The sequence below is a fragment of the Aethina tumida genome, chromosome 5 (genome assembly GCF_024364675.1).
Source record: "Aethina tumida isolate Nest 87 chromosome 5, icAetTumi1.1, whole genome shotgun sequence".
NCBI lineage: Eukaryota > Metazoa > Arthropoda > Insecta > Coleoptera > Nitidulidae > Aethina > Aethina tumida.
The window spans coordinates 12,347,657-12,361,735 of NC_065439.1; the positions used below are offsets into that span (position 1 = coordinate 12,347,657).

General features: G+C 25.8%; 1 protein-coding gene across 1 annotated transcript in view; it reads left to right on the plus strand.

Moving 5' to 3' along the window:
• Positions 1 to 390: 390 nt before the first annotated feature.
• LOC109598304 (heparan sulfate glucosamine 3-O-sulfotransferase 1) overlaps positions 391 to 14,079 on the plus strand; it is a 114,826-nt gene continuing 101,137 nt past the window's right edge. Inside the window, exon 1 of the mRNA XM_049968335.1 lies at positions 391 to 584. The gene's annotated coding sequence lies outside the window, so the exon portion shown is untranslated. The remainder of the gene's footprint in view (positions 585 to 14,079) is intronic.

Genomic DNA, 14,079 nt, shown 5'->3' on the forward strand with positions numbered 1-14,079 from the left:
GAGGTTTGCGGACAATCACTTGTGGCGGTACCAACATTTTAAATTTCGGTATTTTGTCCACGTGAAGGTTGTAGTTGTAACGCGACGCTATAAATAAATCGGTTAAGTCATCCACCCATCGCCTTGACCCACGCAATAAAAACGCAATTGCTACATTTCACCGCGTCGCAATCCCGCCGACGTGGACGTCGGAAGCGGCGCATCCGCCAGTTTCTACCGGGCCCCTCGTCACCGAAAAGTTTCCCCCGTGACGGCAGACAGCGGCCGAACTACCAGTTTTTGGGATTTTAGTGCGGGATGCGTGGCATTTTATCGATCCCGTTCGGCGCCGACGCTCCGCCGACGTCGGCGCTCGCAGGACGCAGTACACACGGGGCCGCTCCACGACAGTCACCATTCAGTCGGCCGACTTGTGGGGGGCCCATGAACGCGGACGGCGCGCTCCTCGCGACAGTGCAGTGACAAGTTTGACAAGGACCACTTCCTGGACCTGATCTCGCGCTTTCGAATTTTTCGTCCTGCAGCTCTCGGATTGGGGCACTGGTGTGAAATTGACGACAGTCGACTTCATGGACCGAATGCGAGTGAGTAAAACGGTTGTCACGACGTTTTTACGTTAGCTTTCGCTTTTTCACACCGCCGGTCACGGTCGTCTCCGACAATCGCTTCCTGCTATCACCACCACCATCCGCAGCATCACCACCTTCGACATGTTGATCGTGTCGAACGATAAAGCACACAAAAAATGCAAATAAAACAGATAAAAAAGGAAATAAATATTCGGAGATCAAAAACATTAAAGAAAAGATAATCTGTATGAATAATGCGGTTGCTTTGTCTACTTAGCAGGATTTCCGCGGGGCAAGTTTTGGCGCGAAACTAATCTCACGTATAAAACGGCAGTCAATATCGCTCCACCGTCGTGCACTATTTATTATTCCTGCTGAATGTGATTATAGTCGCAAGAAATGGTAATTTTCGAGGGTGTAAGCGATGTATTTATTTGTTTGGGGTGTCGTACACGTTTTAATGTTAATTAAGAGTTAATTAAAAAAATATTTATCCAGCTAGTTAGTTGATAAGTGTTTATGATAAGATGTTAATGGAGGCATTTATAAAACAATTTTGGTGGGTGAAAATAAGTGTAATGTTTTCTTTATCGTGGTCTATTTATGTTTGGCGCCAATGTAGAAGACACGTTTAAATTTGAATAAAATATGTGTTGTCACGTGTTCGGTTTCGTTTCAAAATGCTCGATAAAATGCAGATAGTTCTTCCTTGTTGACGTATTTAGGACAAATAATTCAAAGTAGATACAGATGGTTTTGTTCTCATATTGTAAATTTATGGCATGGGTATTTTTTAATTTAATAGCTAAATTGAAGAAGCTTGTTAAGGATTATTCTTACTCTAATAATAAAGTTGTGAAAATTGTTGTATTTATTTATTTAATTAGAGTATTGTTCTAAAATATATTCTGTTCTAATATAATACAAAAATTTATTTTAAAATAACATTTTTATATTAAATATGAATTTTCACATTCCTGAAAATTAATAATAAAAATAATATGCGATATAATAGAAAATTTGTAATTAAAAAAGAAATTTATATTTTAAATTTCTAATCATTTATTCAAACAAAATTTTTAACGTTTATTTAGTACAAAAATATTAAAGCTTAAAATATATTTTAAATTAATATTTTAATTAAATTTAAAATTCGAAAAAACTATACACAAATGAATAGAAAGTTTGTTATTAAGAGAAAATTAATATACTTTATATTCATTTATATATACAAACAATTTTTAACGGTTATTTAGTATAGTAATCAATAAATATTTTAGTTTTTTCTATTTAGTACTAAATATATATATATATATATATATATATATATATATATATATATATATATATATATTAAGTCCCAAATAAGAGAAAATTTATTTAATTTATGAATTCCATTATTTAATGTTTATTTTATATAGGTTTAAGTGCTTTCAATAAACAAAATTTTGGATTATTCAAGAACTATGAATAAACAGTTTTTATTTTTATATAAATGTGTTAAATAAGAAAATTATTTGTTCTGTTTGAAATTTTATTAAGAAGAATAGACAAAAGAATGTTATTGACATTTTGAATTTATTTAAAATTAATATTCTTAGATCAATTTTTATTTCTATGTTAAGTAGGTTAAATAAGACACTTAATTATATAATTAGTTTAAAAATTTTTAAGAACAGGCAGATAATAATAAACATTTGTTATTGTTATTTATAATTTATTTTGTAAAAAATTAGACAAATAAATAAATAATTAGTTTGGTTTTAAATATTATTGAAAAAATGAGACAAATAACAAAAAAAAAAAAAATTAATTAACCTTTTTTATTTAAATTAAATTAATATTTTTACAAAAAAAATAAATATTTAGTTTTGTTTTAAATATGAATAAAAATAACCGACAAATACTAAAAAATGTTATTGTCCTTTAGAATTTATTTTATATTAATATTTATCTACTCGTAAAAATGTTAAATTAGGTAAATAAATAAATATTTAGTTAGGTTTTAAATATTATTGAAAAAATGAGATAAATAACAGAAAAGGTCTATATTAACCTTTTTCAATTTATATTAAATTAATATGTTAACAACAAAAAATTTTAAATTAGACAAATAAGTATTTACTTTGATTTTAAATATTATTGAAAAAAGTGAGACAAATAACAGAAAAAGTTTTGATTATCCTTTTTAATTTTTTTTTAAATTAATGATATTAATTAAATAACTAATAAAAAAATTGTTATTGCCCTTTAGAGTTTATTTTATATTAATATTTTTTAAATAATTTTTATTTACTTGTAAAAATGTTAAATTAGACAAATAAATAATAACTAAATAATTTAGTTTGGTTTCAAATATTATTGAAAAAATGGGACAAATAATAGAAGAAGTTTTGATTAACTTTTTAAAATTTATTTTAAATTAATATTTTTACAACAAAAACTTAAATATTTTGTTTTTTTTTAAATAATAATAAAAATAATTGACAAATACTAATATTTATTTACTAATTTTTATTTACTGGTAAAAATGTTAAATTGGCCAAAAAAATACAGATTTAGTTTTGTTTTAAATATTATTGAAAAAATGTGAAAAATAACAGAAGAAGTTTTATTAACGTTTTTGAGTTTATTTTAAATTAATATTTTGACATCAATAAATTAAATATCTAGTATTGTTTTAAATATTATTAAGAAGAACGTCAAATAATAATAAAAAAAATATTATTGTCTTTAAGAATTTATTTTAAATTAATATTTTTCGAATAATTTTTATTTACTTGTGAAAATGTTAAATTAGACAAAAGAAAAATATTTAGTTTTGTTTTAAATATTAATAAATAGAACTGATAAATAATAATAAAAAAATTGTTATTGTCCTTTAGAATTTATTTGAAATCAATATTTTTCGTACAATTTTTATTTACTTTTAAAAATATTAAATTAGACAAGGCAAATAAATTTTTAGCTTTGTTTTAAATAGTACTGAAAAAATGAGACGAATAACAGAATAAGTTTTGACTAACCTTTTTGAATTCATTTTAAATTAATATTTTTACAACAAAAAATTAAATAATTGTTTTAAATATTATTAAGAAGAACAAACAAGTAATAATAAAAAAATTGTTATTGTCATTAAGACTTTATTGTAAATTAATATTTTTCTAACAATTTTTATTTACTTTTAAAAATGTTAAATTAGTATTTAATTTTGTTATTGAAAAAATGAGACAAATACAGAAAAAGTTTTGATTAACTTTTCTGAATTTATTATAAATTAAAATTTTTAGAACAAAAAATTAAATATTTAGTTTTGTTTTAAATATTAATAAAAGAAATAGATATGTAATAGAAATATTTCTATTACAAGTTTATGCTTAATATTATGTCATTTTTTTGGATTAATGTTTTTAGAAATAAAATTGTGTGTTCAAATTTAGATTTAAATATTATTAAAAGGAATAAAATAATTAATAAAAACATTGGTTTTTAGAATATATTTTAAATTAAAATTTTTATATATAAATAGGTTAAATAAGATAAAAAATTAAATATAGATTTTTTTTTTAATTTTGAATAATATATGAACAATAAAAAAATTGAACTTAAATTAATACTTTTGAACAATTTATACTGTATGACATAACATACATTACTAACTTAATGTTAATTAGGACAAGTACACCTCTAATTAAGTGCAATCAAATTATTTTTTTTTATATATAAAATAATTATATAATATAATTATACTTGTACCTAAATCAAAATAATTTTTACTTAGGTTTTTTAAAACACCAATGAATTAATATCCTTTTGATTATACATTTTGATTGGTTTTTGAGTTTTAATTTTACGTTTTCAATTGGATTTAGATCCGGACTTTGAGCTGGCCAATCAAGAAGTTTCTCATGTTGATGTTTGAATCAACCTTAGATGCATATTTCGCAAGATTATCATGTATAAAATCCATGTTGGTGGTAAATTACTTGGCAAATATATAATATGTTATTACTGATTTTCAATAAATTTATTTATAAAAATATAAATTATTTATATGACTTGTATGATTTTATGACATAATATAATATATATAATTTTGAATTTATAAGAATTACATATGATACAACATAAAATTGTAAAAAGCACCAAACATAAAAACACCAGAACACCCAAAATTAAGGAGGTTATAGATATGTACATCTTAATCAATAATTCGAGTATGTTTTCATCCACTTCAAAGACCACTACATCATCCCTCCCTGGACCTTTCGCCGTTCCTTTAACGATGAAAAAACCATGCATTTTTCATACGGGGCGATCTGATTTTTAATATGTAATCCGGAAAGCAATTTAAGACGGCACAAAGGAGTTCATCCGTTTTCATTAAGGACCACGCGAGCGCTGCAGTTTATACACATCAGAACCGAGAGCTTTCCGAAAGCTATTACCTAACCGCGACCACAATACGTACAAATTCATCTTGGAACAAAACCGGATTAAAACCAGTGCCGTGGCCAAAGTAAAAAATATAATAAACCCGGTAAGTGAGCATTACATTTTCCGTCAACGTTTCGGATTCATGCACGTGTAAAAATAACGACGTGTTTTTGCACACAAGTTTGTAACGTTATAAAATTATCCGAGACAATAAATACGGCGGTTAGGGGTGTAGTTCCCCTTTCAACCGGAATGAAGATGTGCAAGTTCCATTTTCGGACGCTCCAATGGGAGCTGTACATGAATTTATCCTGCTGCAATAAAGTTACAGGGGGAAATGTTATGTAGTTTCGCTTGATAAAAATCTGTGTGGATTTCAGTCCGGCGTTATCACACAACCAATGTAACATAGAATGTAACAAGTGTTCCAGACACTACTTAATATACAAAGTTGCGAAATAATGGCGTTTAAAGGAAGTGATGGCGCATAACCTAATTTAAAATAAGCTGCGAGTTATATTTTATGTGCGGTGATAATAAGTTTTCGGTTCCTCGTTGGCTGCAACATTACTGCTTAAATTTTTAATGACATTACGCTTTATATTATATACGAGAATTACGGAATGAAATCGTAACTTTGTTTGGACAAGACTGCAGGGATGTTTTGAAAGTTTCCGGCTGATTTAATTGGCGAATTTCTTGTAAATTTTAAAATGGAACAAAGGGGAAATTTAATAACTTGTCGGTGCACTTTCTGTAATAAATATACTGTTTCAAGACTCTTCACACACCAATAATTATTGATATTATTAATATTTTCTGAAAACAGGGAAAATAAACGTCTCTATATTTATTTAAAAACAGGTTTTTATTTATAATTGTTACAAAAAATCTTAATAAATATTGTTTTTCTAAAAAAAAATAAAAATTAAAAAAATTTGGACTTAATATGGGGTATTTCCACCTTTACTACAATTGACAGTCTTATATCTTCTGTTCATATTCAAAATCTGGTTTTGAATTTCATATTGGTCCAAATTTTCCCAAATTTCGAGTAGAAGACGCTTCACATCCTCTAAGTTATTCGGAGGGTTAATAAACAACTAATAGAAACATTTTTTTGCCTAATACTATATGAGCACCTTTAAATTATTAAGTACTTGTAAAAATGTAAAAATAAACAAAAAAAAATAAATAACTAGACAACTAATAGAATCATTTTTTGACAAATACTATATGAGCACCTTTTAAAAATTCTCTTCAAAGATAGGTTCTTAATTTTATTAGGAAGGTTCTTGTCATCTCAGATTTCTATGTTTTACTTAAATAGAAAAATTTATTTACAAAATTATGAGTGGTTGGTTAATTTCTGGGAACAGTGTATTTGCCTTCGAAATCAAGATGTGCCCTTTAATATTTTTCAATTATTTTTATTACAGAATTGGAAGATAAATTTACATATTTGAGCTTCCCAATTCATACATATATAAATAAATCTGCATGTTTAAATTATTAATTAAATCAATTATTTAAAACAATTTTTATTTACTTGTAAAAATGTGAAATTAGACAAAAAAAGGAATATTTAGTTTTGTTTTAAATATTATTGAAAAGACTAAACAAATAATAGGATCATTTTTGATTGATTTTTTTGGATTTATTTTAAATTAATATTTTTAGAACAAAAATTGAAATATTTATATTTGTTTTTAATATTATTGAGAAGAACGGACAAATAATAGTAAAAAAATGTTTTTGTCTTTTAGAATTTATTTTAATAACAATTTTTATTTAAATGTAAAAACTTTAAATTAGAATTAAATATTTACTTTTGATTTAAATATTAATCAAAGAAATAGACATCTAATGGAAACATTTTTTACCTAATTACTATATGAGCATCTTTAAAAAATGCTCTTCAAAAATAAGCTTTTAATAGGAAGGGCCTCTCCATTTCAGATTTCCATTTTTTACTTAAATACAAAAATTTATTTACAAAATTATGGGTGGTTGGTTAATTTCTGGGAACAGTGTATTTGGCTTCGAAATCAAAATGTGCCCTTCAACATTTTTCAATCATTTTTATTTCAGAATCGGAAGATAAATTTACATGTTCGAGCTCTCCAACTCATACATAAATATAAATAAATCTGCATGTTTAACTAGAGCAATGTAAAACACGTCGATACATAAACAAAGTCAAAGGAATATCAAAATATGAATATAAACTTCGACATTTACACCCTGAACGTTTTGCATCCTTGAATAAACAGAATTTGTTAGTTTTTTCCTGGAATAACAAACGGTAATTGTTTAAACAGGCACAATTGTACGACAAGCAATTCTGTACGGTGTAACGTTTATTGTACAAGTAATTTAATTGTCTCAAAAACTATTTCAATTCAATCGCGACCGTTTGTGACAACGTTGCACAATATGAAAGCATATATGCCGCAATTCCGAAGTCGGATCCGTTATGACATCTTTTGTATCCTCCGTACGCTTCTGCTGTATTAAGTTACCAAAGTGCGATAATAAAATACCTTTTAGGAAAGAACGCCGTAAGTAGTTGGTAAATTTTTAAACACTACGGAAACACGGTCATAATTACCGACATTTCAATGACTTAATCCTGACTTATCCCCATTAAACGTCGCTGTAAACTATTTGCATAAATTAAACGGGAAAGCTGCAGCTTTTCCTTGTCAATGTTCTTAAAAGCAACGTTTTTCTTTTTATTTGACTTCTTTTTTTCTTGTTGAGTATTGATTCATTGTTAAAATCGGTGCTTTTGGATTAATAACCGTTATTTGCCCCGCTATTATTACAGTAATCAAAGGAGATTATTTTTAGGATGGCTATCGATCACATATAACTCGACAAAATGCCATATATATTCAGTTTTATGATTCTCTGGCTGCTGACAAAGAAAAGTGTAGAATCTAATGATTAAATAATATTGTAATTTAAATATTTAAATCTTAAATAACTGTATGAATTAAAAAATTTTAAGAATTTTAAAATATAAAGAATTTAGAAAAACTAAAGAGATTATAGGTACTAAAAAGTAAAAAATTTAAAATCAGAAAATTTATTTATATAAAGGATTTTAAAACAAACAAAAAGAGTTAAGAAAATCTGAGAAGTCATGAAAACTAAAGAAGTGAAGACTCAACAGAAGAAATTTAAATATAGTTGAAAAAAATTAAGCTACGGATCTTTACTATGTAAGGAATGCATGAAATTGAAGGTACTGAATAAATTAAAAAATCTAATTCAAATATCTAAATAAATTTACTTATTTCTAAAATATGTCAAGAAAACTAAAGAACTTAAGGAATTCAGTATTAATTTTTAAAATATTACTGGATATTCTTTAAAAAAATATAAATTAAAGAAACTTCACTGTCTGAAAATCAAAGGAAGATAAAAAATTGAGAACTGAAAAAGAAAAGAAATTTGAAAAATATAAAGAATTTAGAGACCATAAAAAATTAAATGCCATTTAGGAACTTTAAAAATCGTAAAATTTAAATAAGTTTTAAATATAAACTAAAATAATAACTCAAATATTTAAAAACTCATACAGATAATTAAGAAAAATGAAAGAGTTGGGGAATCCAGCCTATAAAGATTAAAATATAGTTGCGTAATATTAAGAAACTGGAAATGAAAGATTTCACAATTTCGAGAATTTAAGAATAAAAAATTTAAAGATTTGGCAAATTTGAAACATTTAAAGTGACTAAGAGATTAAGAAAAAAACATAAAAAACTACAGAAATGAAAGAAACTTTGTTTTAAAGAATTCGAAGTCTGTAAAACTGAAATATTTGAAAAAAGAATTCTATAGGTGAGAAAAAATTAAAATATATCTAAAGAATGTTAAGGAACTAAAGTAAAGAAATTATTAACTAATGAAATAACTCAAATATCCAAAGAATTTAATTAATTTCTGAAATATAGAAATTTTAAGGAAACAAAATTAAAAAAAAAATAAGAACTCAAAAAAACTAGAATGAAAACCTTTTAAAATATAACTGCATAATCTAAAACGGGAAATTAATAATCTTTCCAATCTTAAAATATAAAGAAAAAAAAAATTAAAAAATTTGAAAAATTGAAACATTAAATCAACTAAATTAGAAAAATATATAAGAATTAAAGGAATTAAATAAATTAGAGCAACTAAATAAAATTAAGAATTTAAAGAATTTGAGGAGGCAAGATAACTAAAAAATTTGAGAAGTTCAAAAGTTAAACATAAAATAAAAAGAAATTTAAAGAATTTTAAAAACTAAAAAGTTAAGTCTGAAACATGTGAAGTTTAAAAAATTTTTTTAATAAATTAAAGGAATTAATGGAACTAGAGTAACTAAAGAAACTACAGAAATTAAAGAAACTAAAAAAACTTTATATTAAAGAATTCAAGATCTGCAAACTAAAAAAGTCTAAAAAAATAAAGAATTTTATAAACCATAAAAGATTAAAATACTACTTAAGAATGTTAAAGAACTAATGTAAAGAGATTATTAACTAATGAACTAACTCAAATATATAAATAATTTAACTAATTTCTGAAATATAACTGCATAATTTGAAAGGGGAAATTAATAAACTTCCCAATCTTAAAATATAAAGAATATAAAAAATAAAAAAAAACATATAAAGCGACTAAATTAAAAAATATATAAGAATTAAAAGAATTAAAGAAATTAGAGCAACTAAATGAATTTAAGAACTTAAAGAATTAATCTTATTTCCCAAGATAACAAATTTAAAGAATTTGAAGTGGAAAGATAATTAAAAAATTTGAGATCAAATGTTAAAAAAATAAAAAGAAATTTAAACAACATTAAAAACTAAAAAGTCAAATCTCAGACATATAAAGTAACTAAAGAAGTTTAAAAAAATGTTAACAAATTAAAGGAATTAAAGGAACTAAAGAATCTAAATAAGAACCTAGTCAGTTAAAGTTAAATTAATCTGAATTATTCATAGAATTTTAAGATTCTAAAGAAATTAAAATATGGGATTAGAAATTTTAGTAACAAAAAGAGAAAATTTAATAGAACTAGAGGACTATAAGATCTGAAAAACAAAATCTACTTCTAAAGAATTGAGACACTTGTAAATTATAAAAACGGAGAATATTCGTAGTCTCAAAGTCTAAATAAGATAAAAAAATTAAGAAATCTGTGAATATTAAGAATCTAACAGATTTCATATATATGCGAAATTTACAGAAAACATGGACAATATTATAAGAATTTAAAAAAATGACATTGAAGAATTTGAGGAAACAAAATAACAAAAAAAATCAAGACAATTTTCAAGTATTTGAGAACAAGTGTAAAAGATTCGAAACAATCCAACACGATACGAATCGGGTGTTTGGTGAAATCGATTTCCATTAATTTTCCTGTTGTGCCCCGAAATAAAACGTGCCGGACTATCGGACTTACAATATGTATCGAGTGGCCGTACGGCATGTTTTATGCGGAGTTGTCGGCTTACATGTAAGAACATGTAAGAACAACCTGTCCCGTTTTAAAAGAGTGCAATGCAATTTATCCACGGACGCGGGCTCGAGTGTTTGGATAAGGAGCAGGTTCTGTGCTAGACGTGGTCCAATAAAACTCTCGGTCCATATTTTATCTAGAATTTTTATTTTTAATCGACCGCTTGGATTTTCGTTTTCATTTAGCTTTTTATTTTTAATGTTGCTCAGTCGTTTGTGACCCGTGAGTGTTTCGTTAAATGTTGTTTGTGTTTGTTTCAATTCAATTAGTTCCATGTAAATGTTTGTTGTGGAAGAAAATTGGAACGAGGCAATAATTAAGTTTGTGGTTCATTTGGAAATGTTTTTAATGGTTTTGTTTTAATATTTAACGCTAATGGATAATAAATCTATTTCAAGTCATTTTGTTCTTATGCAATGTTCTCGTGTGACATTTATTATTCCATCAATTTTTATTGTTTCAACATGTATTTTCGAATTTATAAGTTAAATTATAAAATAGGTGATTTTTATTTATGGATAAAAATTTGTATTTTTCATTAGGCAAATCAAAAGCGGAATTTAATTCCAAAGTATCAATATAAAATTTTTAATTATTTCTGTAAACATTTATTCATAAGCAGACATTTCAATCCATGTATTTTTTAATATTCAATTGTAAAATCCTACGTTTCATTTTAAAATTTCACTGTAATTTTATTTTTAAAAAATTCATTAATATTGTTGATTTATTTGACAATAAGAACAGAATCATAAATTGTGGCTATTTTACTATTAAATATACATATACTGGTTTTAATAAAAAATGCATCACAAATTTGTTGAGCAATTTTAATGATTTCTTTTGCATTACACCTGGCAACCAAACTGTAATCATTTGTCAACAAATCAATTGTCTAGCAAATACTAAGTGTTTCCTTTTTTTATTAAAATATACTGGTTTCAATATATCAAATCATATATAAATAATAAAAAGCAACACGTGAACGACGAGTACGTAGCGATAAAAGAACTAATAGTAATGAATATTTTTGTAGTAAATATTTCTTTGAGGAATAACAATAATAATATAACCTTGAACCACTATCAGATTAGAAAAACACTTTCCTGTATTAAATTTTTGTGCGGTTTGTGGCTTCGACATAACAAAACATTCCGAGCACTAGTGAATAAGTAAACCGACCACGTAGCCCAACCATATACCATCAATACACGTCCAACGTTTAATTCAGTAGTGCGAAGACTACCCTCCATCAAAATACTCTAATTTAATATTTTTTCACTGTTGGCGAAGTGTTAAATTTTACGTGCGACGTTAAAGTGTATTTTAATTAAAGATTTATGATTTAAGGGCGCTGCAGAAACGGTTTATGGGACATTTAGGATCAATAAAGGCCGATTTGTGAGCGCCCTTCGAAAATTTACCTGCGACGGACACAATGGAACTTACAGAATTTGTCTGGAAACGTTTGTCGAATGTAAATCTGGATAATCAACGAATTTGTTTGAATGGCACCAATAACCTGGGGGCAATTATACATAATTGTTGTCGGGCATAAAACGGAGAAAAAACTAATATTAATGAGCTTGTTTAACCTTTCAACCTAATTTTATGCGTGGGCGTGTTCCATTCACTCTCGCATTGTCGTAGCCATGAATTGTTTGTTTGAAAATTCGCCCTAATTAAGGAATATTCAGTTTAATTTAAATTTTACGTAGGTGGCGGTTTTTTTAGTGGCAACTTCGTGCGTTAAAATGACGATAACCGCTTTAAAATTGAAAAAAAAAAAATTAAGTTACTTTGTGTTAGGGTAGGTCAGTCCATATTGTGTTAGGTTGTGTACAAATTAATTGACTAAATTTAAAAATGTACGTTTCAAAAAATTATTTATATTATTCTGGTCGATTTCAAATTGGATTTCAGTTTATTATTCACATTATAGGTCCATGTAATCGAAACTTCATTATTGTAATCCTTGGAATATCAAATAACGAACTAATTAATTCCGAATGCTTCAGTAATTGAAACATTTCAATAATAAACAATGTAGTTCCAATTACGACTTTTAATTTTCATTATTTGCAGGTGATGTTGACTTAATTGATTCATCCTGTTCATAATTTTGAGAAAACAATTGAATTTAATTGAAGAACTAAGTTGGTTTACTTCAAAATTAATGCATAAATTAGTGATTGACACATAATTTAAAACAAAACGTATAGTCATTTTAAATAAGTTTAGGTTGTGTTAAGTCAGGTTAGGTTGGACCAGGGTGGTTCAGGTTAGGTTAGTTTAGATAGAAATTTAAATAAATAAATAATAATAATAACATAAATATCAAAATCTAATTATCTTTTGTTAAAATTTAAATACTAAATCTATGTTTTATAAATGACAAATCGCATTCAATCTTAAACTTATCTTCCGTTACATTGATTTAATAAAGGTAAGTTAGGTCAGGCTAGATTGATATAGGTTATGTTAGTTCAGATATAAATTTAAATACTATTAATAATAACTCAGCTTTCAAAATCTAATGGTTTTTGACCATGTCATATGGAAGAGTGCTCACGCCAAATCATGTTAAAATTGAGCAACTACAGCTCTCTATTTATTTTCTACGTCACTGAGTATATTTATTAGCTTCTGTTAGCTTAGCTGTTAAATAAAATTAGGTTAAGTCAGATCATGTCGGTTCAGGTTAGGTTAGTTCAGATAAAAATTTAAATATTATTATATAACTAATAACAAATCTTAGGTTATATTGAGTTAAATAAGGTTAGGGGGTTCAGTTAGGTTAGACTAGGCTAGGTTTATTCAAATATAAATTTAAATATTATTATATATGAAATAATAATAATAATTTAAAGTAAAACCTCATTTTTTTATTAATTTATATATTTATTATAAATGGCAAGTCTCATCCAATCTTAAACTTAAGTTACGTTGTCACTGAAGTATATTTATTAGCTTAAATAAAATTAGGTTAAGTCAGGCCATGTCGGTTCACGCCGAATCATGTTAAAATTGAGCCACTACAGCTCTCTATTTATTTTCTACGTCACTGAGTATATTTATCAGCTTCCGTTAAATAAAGTTAGGTTAAGTCAGACCATGTTGGTTTAGATTATGTTGGTTCAGATAAAAATTTAATTATTATATAACTAGGTTAGGTTAATTCAAATATGAAAAAACAATAATAAAAATTAAAAGCAAAACCCCTTTTTTAATTTAATATTAAGTTAGGTTAAGTCAGGTCATGTTGGTTTAGGTTAGGTTAGTTCAGACAAAAATTTAAATATTACATAATTAATTATAAATATTAGATCAGGTTGGGCTGAGTTAGGTTAAGTTAATTCAAATATAAATTTAAATACTACTATATTTGAAATAATAATAATAATTAAAAGTAAAATCTTTTTTAATTTATGTATTTATTATAAATGACAAGCCTTATTCAATCATAAACTTATCTTCAGTTACATTGATTTAATAAAGGTAGGCTAGATCAGGCTAGATTAGTATAGGTTATGTTTGTTCAGATATAAATTT